The sequence below is a fragment of the Phyllobates terribilis genome, unplaced genomic scaffold (assembly GCF_046119375.1).
Source record: "Phyllobates terribilis strain yellow unplaced genomic scaffold, ASM4611937v1 Scaffold_29__1_contigs__length_15306474, whole genome shotgun sequence".
Lineage (NCBI taxonomy): Eukaryota > Metazoa > Chordata > Amphibia > Anura > Dendrobatidae > Phyllobates > Phyllobates terribilis.
In genome coordinates, this window is record NW_027362789.1 from 14,472,799 (window position 1) to 14,484,881 (window position 12,083).

The 12,083-nt window shown below is 41.3% G+C and overlaps 1 protein-coding gene across 1 annotated transcript in view; it reads left to right on the forward strand.

Annotated features, from left to right (window-relative positions):
- Positions 1-12,083, forward strand: part of LOC141178644 (uncharacterized) — a 1,052,471-nt gene that overhangs the window by 423,141 nt on the left and 617,247 nt on the right. The gene's annotated exons all lie outside the window — the stretch shown is intronic.

Genomic DNA, 12,083 nt, shown 5'->3' on the forward strand with positions numbered 1-12,083 from the left:
GCTATTAGAGTCATATTTAATATTTTGTGTGACTTCCATGAGCTTGAAGGACTGCATCCATGCGGTTCAACAATGATTCATACAATTTATTAATGACGTCATCAGGAATAGCAGAGAATGCAGTCTTACATGCCTCCCAGAGTTCATCTAGATTCTTTGGTTTTGTCTTCCAAGCTTCCTCTTTTATCCTACCCCAAACTTGCTAAATGATGTTCATGTCTGGTGACTGGGCTGGCCAGTCCTTGAGCACCTTGATCTTTTTTGCCTGGAGGAACTTTGTTGTAGAGATGGATGTATGAGATGGAGCATCATCCTGCTGCAGAATTTGACCCCTTTTATGATTTGGAATGTAAGAGGTAGCTAATACTTCTTGATATTTTAGGCTATTGATATTGCCTTCCACCTTGCACATGTTTCGCACCCCCCCATACTGAATGTAACCCCAGACCATGATCTTTCTGGGTGTATTTTGGATCCATACGGGCTCAAGTAGGGCTCCTGCAGTATTTGCGGCGGCTGTGGTGTAATTCCACTGAACATTCATCAGATAAATCCACCTTCTGCCACTTTTCCAGCGTCCATTTGTTTAGCAGGCTGTGGGACTTTGCAAATGCCTCATGGTTTTTTATTTGTCTTTTGTTTAGTGCTGGCTTCTGGGCACTGATTCGACCATGGAGGCTATTTCGAGACAGAATCCTACAAACTGTTCTAGTTGACACAGGGACTTGAGGTGACCAGGCCTGTTGGAGCTCTGCTGCAGTGGAAGAGGGGCTTGCTTTGGATTTCTAACCAATTAACGTTCATCCTGTGCAGTTGTCTTACGGGGTCTGCCTGACCTGGGCTTGTCAAACACATCTTCAGTCTCTTCAAATCTTTTTTTAATTCTTTGTACTTGACGCTGAGACACATTAAAGGTGCCAGCCACCTCTGCAGTGGATCTGGTCTCCAGCCTCTTGATAATCAAGGCTTTGGTCGCAGGGTGGATTTTTGGCATGTTGTCAGAGCTCAAGTTGCAGTTCAAGTGAAGGTCTGGGGTGCTGAGTTTCTTTTTATACACACCCACTAATTAACTGATCATTTACTGAGCACTGGTGAGGATGTAAATTAGGATTGGGTGCATTATATGACCAGGCGACAAAACTTTTGTCTTACCAAAATCTGACCATTCTGTGTTCATTAAATGATCAATATTTCAGCATTAATGCCAATTTATTTTCTTAACCTAAACCAAATTTGGGAGGGTTTCAGCTTTCAAAAGAGTAATTTATAAAACCAATGGATGAATTTAACGTCAGGTTATAAGCTTTTATTTACATAACATGGATAAGCGACATAACTTCTGTCAGGGAGTGTAGGGCAAAGAAGGCAAGCTAAGGAGAACCAAAAATAAAAGGAACAAGTATAATCTCCCAGAAACCTAACATTGTTAGAATGAAAAGGTACTGGGAGGGAAAGCAAACTGACCGGGAGGATATTTTCACCTTTGTGGTGAAACTTACAAAATTCATCCTCACCAACTGTAAATGTAAAACCTGTCCATGTGTAATGACCACGGACAAGATAAAGATTCCCAACTCACATCAGGACCACAAGATCCCAGGTACTTTCAGCTGCATCACAACTAATGTAGTGTACTTAATTATATGTACCAAATGTCCAACTGGGGGTCTGTATGTAGGGGAGACAGGGCAAAAACTTAGAACAAGGATGAATTCTCATTGTCACACAATAAAAGAAAAAAGAATAGATCTATCTGTGGCCAAACATTTTTGTATCCCTAATCACAGCATCATGGACATGAAATTACTTGTATTAAAAGGTAACTTCAAATCTCAGAGAGACAGCGTTATGACAACCTTTGACACTCGGAGCAGGAATGAATGTGTCACTTGGATTTATGTCTTTTTACTAGTGATGAGCGAATACATTCGGCACTATTCGTTACTCGCACGAATAGTACACAATTCAGGCTATTCTGCAAGTAATTACCTATTCACCTGGGTATATTCGAGTGACCCGCCCAGAATGTTTGGCGCTTTATTTGCAACCAATGAACATGCTGGGCTTGCTTGCCAATCACAGTAATACCGCTGCCATCTTTGTTGTGGCATTACTGTGATTGGCTGGCCTTACAGCATCGTAGGGGGATATTTAAGCCCTGCCGGCGCCATCTTGCACATAGTAAATGAGGAATCTACGTAGTGTGAGAGCAGGGAGAGTGAAAGCAGCGTATAGGGAGTGTTTGAGTCCAAAAAGCTCTTTTAAGAGCTATTTAGAGTGAAGATTAGTTCTCTAAATTTAAAAAGCCATTGCGCTGATACACTGAGGAGGATAAGTGAGGATTGTTGGAAGGATAATAATGAATGGGTTTTCAAATGTTCAGTGAATTTTATTATTTTATTAATTCATTAAAATACTGTTAGAGATTTCATAGATATATAAATTAGTATAAAACCAAGGAGTCGAGCTATATTAAAAAAGAGACCACTTGGTCAGTCTTCCAGGGATCCAGAGCTGATTAGGACCTGTAATAGGATATATAAAGACTGTGATTACTAGCCTGTATAGGTTAGATGTTTTATGGTAGGACTACTGTACATGTATTTACCTTAAAATGTGAGAAGGTCTCTGTAGATGATGAAGAGGAGGATGAGGAGGGGTGTGGGTCCTCTTGTGAGGTAGGATGTCAGAATTGATGCTGAAATTAGAAATCTCATTAAAGAGAAGAAGCTCTGTCTTGTTTCGGTTAATTCGATTATTTTGAATTATTAGAGGACTTACATAAAGAGCACAAATCTTGATGTTTAATTATTATCCAGGGGTGTCCCCCAGGTGGAAGGGTGTATATTCCTGTGGGGCTGTAGGAGGTTGATTCCGATTGATGTAGCTGGTTGAGCCTGTGGCCTAAACCGAAAATATACAGTTTTATGGTGTTTAAAGCTTATTGTATGTTGTATCTGGTAGTTCGAAGGTTTACCTGGTTATGCTAGGGTGTTACTTATGGGTGATCCTTGAGGGCCCTATTAAGGTTTTGCTTTTATCCTGAAGAAGCAAGAATCCCGGTGTCAGCTACAATAAGATGGTGCCCTAGGGTAGTAAAGTTGTTTAGGAAAGTTCGTATACAGTGTGGCTCACCTATAGAGATGACTTGGCGACCTAAGCGATGGGTATCTGTAACTGGCAGATAGCCCCCTTCCGGGGAGTAGCAGCTGGATAATAATTAAACATCAAGATTTGTGCTCTTTATGTAAGTCCTCTTATAATTCAAAATAATCCAATTAACCGAAACAAGACAGAGCTTCTTCTTTAATGAGATTTCTAATTTCAGCATCAATTCTGACATCCTACCTCACAAGAGGACCCACATCCCTCCTCATCCTCCTCTTCATCATCTACAGAGACCTTCTCACATTTTAAGGTAAATACATGTACAGTAGTCCTACCATAAAACATCTACCCTATACAGGCTAGTAATCACAGTCTTTATATATCCTATTACAGGTCCTAATCAGCTCTGGATCCCTGGAAGACTGACCAATTGGTCTCTTTTTTAATATAGCTCGACTCCTTGGTTTTATACTAATTTATGTATCTATGAAATCTCTAACAGTATTGTAATGAACGAATAAAATAATAAAATTCACTGAACATTTGAAAATCCATTCATTATTATCCTTCCAACAATCCTCACTTACACGGAAGAGGATATCAGCGCAATGGCTTTTTACATTTTGTTTTATCCCCTCAGTGGTTTATGGTGACACATACCGTTTGCTGCAGACCCACTGTGTTAACTTACCAGCGCCCCTATTTTTAGATTTTTACACACACCCAAGATTAGTTCTCTGTTAGGTTGAGATAGCGTAGGCTGAGATTTAATACGAGGGAGAGGAAAAGGGCGGCAGGGTGTTAGCATTGCAAGTACATGCTGCAGATCTCTGCTAGGTTGCATTGTGTATAGTCAGAAGCATATAAACCGAAGAACATGGCGGAATAGATAAACCATAGTTCATATGTGGGCGCTCTCAATAAAGTACAACCTACAAAAAGAGTGGAGTGACTGAGCCCCAAAAAGAGTCAGGTCACCATCATAATGAGTCCAGATAAAAAATCAGTTTGATTGTGTATCAAAAATCTAAAAAGAAGGTCCCACGGACCCTCCTAAATAGAGCACAACCAATAGAATAGTATGTCATGGGTGAAAACTACACAAAGGACAGAGAGATAACAATATGACTCCACAAATATATGTACACGAAAAGAAGTGACAATATTATCAATCCAAGTATCAATAAATCAAGTTACCAAGTAAATGGGCAACGTAACTTACAATTAATTACATTAAATGTCCTATGTTATTCCATTCCTGGACACTTCAACATGAATAAACAACCAAAATATCCAGATCAATATATACTAAACGTCTGGACAAAGAAGAGATACCAGCTGCATATAAAAGGTATAGATTTTATTTAATCAAATTGATAAAACCAATTAACAAGACAGGGCAACAACCTGTATAAAGGAGCGACACATACATGAGCTGGGAGGGAAAATTAACCCCCAAAAAAGGCCAAAAAACTGAATGTCACTAGTAAACAATGAATTAATCAATATAATGCCATATACGTATATATACAATGTACTTGTTACTAAGTGACATAAATCATACACATGATGGTAACATAGATTTACAAAAATTTATTTAAATCAATACTGAAGAGACTGTCCTAATGAAAAAATTCACAAAATACAGCCTAAAATGCCAACGTTTAAGGTGCCAGTGCTTCAGTGACTATGATGGTCATACAGGCAATGGATAGCCATGTCATGATGTAAAACAGGCCTATGAATACAGGGAAACTGCAGACTGGATCAATCATATATACACAGGGTAAAGTTACCTAGTCAATCCACTGTCACCACATGCAGTGTCGTCCCCACCCGACACTGTTTCGCCAACGCTTCTTCCGGGGCTTGTCTATAGGAATAGGGGCCGTGATATATAAATATTGTACCATCCAATAGAAAATTGCCACGTCAGAGTGTCCGCGTTATTGCTTGTTGTCACATGCCTGGAGTGGGTGGTGCAAACACGCATCGGTCCATCCCTTATGGCAAATGGGACTTCCTGAGAAGCACGCTGTGACCAGCATGCTGAAACGCATAGCGGTCACGTGTGCCGGCACTTCCGGAAGTCTGAAGGGATATGTGCGCTCTATCAATCTATCAATTTGGATTCAGTCAAGGGATATGGGGCCCAGGACATATAGAGGTCTATACAGTTAGGTCCATATATATTTGGACAGAGACAACATTCTTCTAATTTTGGTTCTAGACATTACCACAATGAATTTTAAACAAAACAATTCAGATGCAGTTGAAGTTCAGACTTTCAGCTTTCATTTGAGGGGATCCACTTTAAAATTGGATGAAGAGTTTAGGAGTTTCAACTCCTTAACATGTGACACCCTGTTTTTAAAGGCACCAAAAGTAATTGGACAATTGACTCCAAGGCTATTTCATGGACAGGTGTGGGCAATCCCTTCGTTATGTCATTCTCAATTAAGCAGATAAAAGGCCTGGAGTTGATTTGAGGTGTGGTGCTTGCATTTGCAAGGTTTTGCTGTGAAGTAAACATGCGGTCAAAGGAGCTCTCCATGCAGGTGAAACAAGCCATCCTTAAGCTGCAAAAACAGAGAAAACCCATCCGAGAAATTGCTACTATATAAGGAGTGGCAAAATCGACAGTTTGGTACATCCTGAGAAAGAAAGAAAGCACTGGTGAACTCATCAATGCAAAAAGACCTGGGCGCCCACGGAAGACAACAGTGGTGGATGATCGCAGAATAATCTCCATGGTGAAGAGAAACCCCTTCACAACAGCCAACCAAGTGAATAACACTCTCCAGGAGGTAGGCTTATCAATATCCAAATCTACCATAAAGAGAAGACTGCATGGAAGTAAATACTGAGGGTTCACTGCACGGTGCAAGCCACTCATAAGCATCAAGAATAAAAAGGCTAGACTGGACTTTGCTAAAAAAAAACATCTAAAAAAGCAAGCACAGTTCTGGAAGACATTCTATTGACAGATGAAACCAAGATCAACCTCTACCAGAATGATGGAAAGAGAGAAGTATGGTGAAGGCGTGGTACAGCTCATGATCCAAAACATACTACATCATCTGTAAAACACGGCGGAAGCAGTGTGATGGCTTGGGCATGCATGGCTGCCAGTGGCACTGGGTCACTAGTGTTTATTGATGATGTGACACAGGACAGAAGCAGCCGAATGAATTATGATGTATTCAGAGCCATACTGTGTGCTCAGATCCAGCCAAATGCAGCCAAACTGATTGGTCTTCGTTTCATACTACAGATGGACAATGACCCAAAACATAAAGCCAAAGCAACCTAGGAGTTTATTAAAGCAAAGAAGTGGAATATTCTTGAATGGCCAAGTCACTCACCTGATCTCAACCCAATTGAGCATGCATTTCACTTGTTAAAGACTAAACTTCAGACAGAAAGGCCCACAAACAAACAGCAACTGAAAACCACCACAGTGAAGGCCTGTCAGAGCCTCAAAAAGGAGGAAACACAGCGTCTGGTGATGTCCATGAGTTCAAGACTTCAGGCAGTCATTGCCAACAAAGGGTTTTCCACCAAGTACTAGAAATGAACATTTGATTTACAATTATTTAATCTGTCCAATTACTTTTGGTCCCTTTAAAAACAGGGTGGCACATGTTAAGGAGCTGAAACTCCTAAACCCTTCATCCAATTTTAATGTGGATCCCCTCAAATGAAAGCTGAAAGTCTGAACTTCAACTACATCTGAATTGTTTTGTTTAAAATTCATTGTGGTAATGTCTACAACCAAAATTAGAAAAATGTTGTCTCTGTCCAAATATATATGGACCTAACTGTATATAAAATATAATAGGACATTCCTCATACAATATAGGGAATAGAAGGAGAGAAATACATGAAATATTCCCGAATAGAAATAAATATAAAATAAAAACCCAATATGGAACACTTATCTTAATGAGAATAATAGACCAAAGTATAAAAAGAAAATGTGCCTAGTGCAAAGAGTATGTAGTGTTCTGAAACCCATACTATATAAAAACAAGCTAGGATAGCTATATATTTCCAATTTTATATAAATAAAGTGCATAAGTGCTCAATATGAGGGCAAGGGTAGTGACCCTAGATAGTCCATACACATTAAAATTAAATATAACTTAAATACCTAAAACCTACAATAAATATGCAAAAGTTGATACATAACATAAATACAGTGGATACGGAAAGTATTCAGACCCCTTTCAATTTTTCACTCTTTGTTTCATTGCTGCCATTTGGTAAATTCTAAAAGGTTCATTTTTTTTTCTCATTAAAGTCCACTCTGCACCCCATCTTGACTGAAAAAAAAAACAGAAATGTAGACATTTTTGCAAATTTATTAAAAAAGAAAAAACTGAAATATGAAATATCACATGGTAAGTATTCAGATCCTTTACTCTGTATTGAGTAGAAACTCCCTTTTCAGCTAGTACACCCATGAGTCTTCTTGGGAATGATGCAACAAGTTTTTCACACCTGGATTTGGGGATCCTCTGCCATTCTTCCTTGCAGATCCTCTTCAGTTCCGTCAGGTTGGATGGTGAACGTTGGTGGACAGCCATTTTCAGGTCTCTCCAGAGATGCTCAATTGGGTTTAGGTTAGGACTCTGGCTGGGCCAGTCAAGAATGGTCACAGAGTTGTTCTGAAGTCACTCCTTTGTTATTTTAGCTGTGTGCTTAGGGTCATTGTCTTGTTGGAAGGTGAACCTTCGGCCAAGTCTGAGGTCCAGAGCACTCTGGAAGAGGTTTTCATCCAGGATATCTCTGTACTTGGTCGCATTCATGTTTCCTTCAATTACAACCAGTCGTCCTGTCCCTGCAGCTGAAAAACACCCCCATAGCATGATGCTGCCACCACCATGTTGCACTGTTGGGATTGTATTGGGCAGGTGATGAGCAGTGCCTGGTTTTCTCCACACATACCGCTTACAATTATCACCAAAAAGTTCTCTCTTCGTCTCGTCAGAACAGAGAATCTTATTTCTCATAGTCTGGGAGTCCTTCATGTGTTTTTGAGCAAACTCTATGTGGGCTTTCATATGTCTTGCACTGAGGAGAGGCTTCCGTCGGGCCACTCTGCCATAAAGTTAAAAGTAAAAACACAGGAGAAAACGGAGTGTACAGCATATAGAAAAGACTTTATTAGTAAAAATATAAATACATAATATTACATATATAGTAAATAGATGCAAATAGGGAGATGATACAGAACCACGGAAGCACGTAGCGGCTATCCACAGCTAACAAATGTAGCAGGATAGTATAAAGAGGGGGAGAGGGAAGAGCGACCCAGAGTAGCAAGTGCTAATGATGGACAAAATAGGAGAGGTATGTATAGAAGGATATCAGTACTTCAAGTAATAGTGGATACATATCCCATTTTTCCCCCTAATGGGGCCAGAGTAGGTATAGTCCATAATATAAAATACACTCACCGATGAAATCACCAAGGGACGCTCAAGGAGGGGGCCAGGGGACAGGGCAGGAGCAGACCAGTGTGGGACCTGCGGGCCTCGACGCACGTTTCGCAAGTTTGCTTTGTCAAGAGGCGTCACAGTGAGGGCACCGGCGTCTTTTTAAATATCCCCCCCCAAAAAAATTAGGTCACATGTGCACGCATGTGACCGGAAGGAAATGGCCGCCAACCGGAAGGCGTGAGCGGCGCATGCGCGGGGATCGTCAAACCGTCCCGCCCCCAGAACGCCCGTCATGACGTCGGCGCGAACCCGGAAGTGCTAAGGAGCAGAGTCCGGGGAAGCACCGACACCATGGAGACAGACGCCTGGGAAGCCAGGAGGGTGAGTAGCCCCGCGCATGCGCACCGCCAAACCAGGAGGCCAGGTATAGTTACCAAAATACTCTTGTCCACATATGCATTATATCACCATATGATCATAATGATAAAATTTGTTAGATGGATCATCACCCTTAACACTCTGGCACCGCGGGGTTGGAATGAAAGTTTGGGCTTCTCACCTTTTTTGTGACACATATCGTGCTTTTTTGTCCTGCGCCTCTATTGGATTGACGGTCCTTACAATCCCCTTTTGGGTAATATGGAGGAACAAATTTTATCATTATGATCATATGATCATCCTCCTTTTGGATACTATTTACTATGCAGCCTATGCGCCATTTACTGCATGCTCTCCTGTGGCCCCTTCTGTACATATTTCCTCATAGGCAGTGAGCCTCCGTGGCTCATGTTGTTTTTAATATTTATTAGTATGGATTTATTATTTTTAATTTCTTAATTTCTTTCTTTTTGTATGTATATATAGTGTCCTTCTCTGTGGACCTTATACCTATCGTGCAGCCTGCTTCCAGTGATATCCTCCCTCTCGCTGACAAGATCGAAGATAAGGAAATGGATTGATTTTTGACATCTTCAGATACTGCCCCCAGGTTGCCTTTATGTCATGGACATTTCCACCTCCCTTTTTCTACATTTGCACCTATTGTCTCTATGTATTTCAATTTGTGTAGTTGTACTCACTTATATATGTTCCATGTGAGACTTATTGCATTTGATTATGGTGATATAATGCATATGTGGACAAGAGTATTTTGGTAACTATACCTGGCCTCCTGGTTTGGCGGTGCGCATGCGCGGGGCTACTCACCCTCCTGGCTTCCCAGGCGTCTGTCTCCATGGTGTCGGCGCTACCCCGGACTCTGCTCCTTAGCACTTCCGGGTTCGCGCCGACGTCATGACGGGCGTTCTGGGGGCGGGACGGTTTGACGATCCCCGCGCATGCGCCGCTCACGCCTTCCGGTTGGCGGCCATTTCCTTCCGGTCACATGCGTGCACATGTGACCTAATTTTTTTTGGGGGGGATATTTAAAAAGACGCCGGTGCCCTCACTGTGACGCCTCTTGACAAAGCAAACTTGCGAAACGCGCGTCGAGGCCCGCAGGTCCCACACTGGTCTGCTCCTGCCCTGTCCCCTGGCCCCCTCCTTGAGCGTCCCTTGGTGATTTCATCGGTGAGTGTATTTTATATTATGGACTATACCTACTCTGGCCCCATTAGGGGGAAAAATGGGATATGTATCCACTATTACTTGAAGTACTGATATCCTTCTATACATACCTCTCCTATTTTGTCCATCATTAGCACTTGCTACTCTGGGTCGCTCTTCCCTCTCCCCCTCTTTATACTATCCTGCTACATTTGTTAGCTGTGGATAGCCGCTACGTGCTTCCGTGGTTCTGTATCGTCTCCCTATTTGCATCTATTTACTATATATGTAATATTATGTATTTATATTTTTACTAATAAAGTCTTTTCTATATGCTGTACACTCAGTTTTCTCCTGTGTTTACATTTATCTTGAGTAGGCAGTTTTTTGTGCGACTATGGGGTGTGAGTCGTGGCTCTTCCGCACTCCATACTCGTGATCCTCACTATGCTTGCCGAAGTGTTTATTATCACTCTGCCATAAAGGCCCGACTAGTGGAGGGCTGCAGTGATAGTTGACTTTGTGGAACTTTCTCCCCATCTCCCTACTGCATTTCTGGAGATCAGTCACAGTGATCTTGGGGATTCTTCTTTCCCTCTCGCACCAAGGCTCTTCTCCCACTATTGCTCAGTTTGGCAGGACAGCCAAGTCTAGGAAGACTTCTGGTGGTCCTAAACTTCTTCCATTTAAGGATTATGGAGGCCACTGTGCTCTTATGAACCTTGAGTAATGCAGAAATTCTTTTATAACCTTGGCTAGATCTGTGCCTTGCCACAATTCTGTCTCTGAGCTCCTTGGGCAGTTCCTTTGAGCTCATGATTCTCATTTGGTCTGACATGCACTGTGAGCTGTGGGGTCTTATATAGACAGGTGTGTGCCTTTCCAAATCAAGTCCTATCAGTTTAATTAAACACAACTGGACTCCAATGAAGGAGTAGAACCATCTCAAGGAGGATCACAAGGAAATGGACAGCATGTGCCTTAAATATGAGTGTCTGAGCAAAGGGTCTGAATACTTATGACCATGTGATATCAATTTTTCTTTTTTAATAAATTTGCACAAATTTCTACATTTCTGTTTTTTTCAGTCAAGATGGGGTGCAGAGTGTACTTTAATGAGAAAAAAATGAACTTTTTAGAATTTACCAAATGGCTGCAATGAAGCAAAGAGTGAAAAATTTAAAGGGGTCTGAATACTTTCCGTACCCACTGTATATATTAGTATAAAAAAAAACTATACATTTAAGAACCACATCTAACATAGTGATACATTAATTCACATAGCCGACTATATTGTCACTGTAGTCTTCTATCCCACACGTATAGAGTCATCCGCGAGGATAGACGTGCAACTGCCTTGCTCGTACAGTTGAGCTGGTCCCCCAGCCACTGGAAACAGACATCCCGCATGACCCATCAACCCAGGCAAAAGCTTTCCTAAGGATGAATAAAAACAATTAAAAACAAGCACCAATACATATACAATAAAACCATAAGATATTAAAAGAAACCCCCATCTACTCTTTAGCCTCTATTATAGGAAGGAACTGAACCCAAAGCTTTCATTAAGTCCTGCCGGTGCTAGGGTACCCAGTCGATAGATCCACTTACTCTCCAATTGTGCTAAAATCTTCCCCAGGTCCACTCCTCTTGCTCCCATGGTGACTTGATCAATATCTATGATGCGGAATTCTCTTGGGCTGCATTGATGGTGATGTAAAAAATGGCGTGGTAAAGTTTTGAGAGTGCTAGGGTCTTCCACCGTTTTGGCTTTGATAATGTCCCTAACATGCTCTCTTACTCAAATTTTTAATTCTTTAGTAGTAAGTCCGATATATATCTTTTTACAAGGACATTGGGCATAATAAATTACGCCCTTCAAGGTACAATTTAAATGTGCTCTTATTTCAAATGTTTTGGAGCCACCAAAATTATCAAACTTCTTTGCCTTCTTCAAATAACCACACGCCTTACAAAGCCCGCACG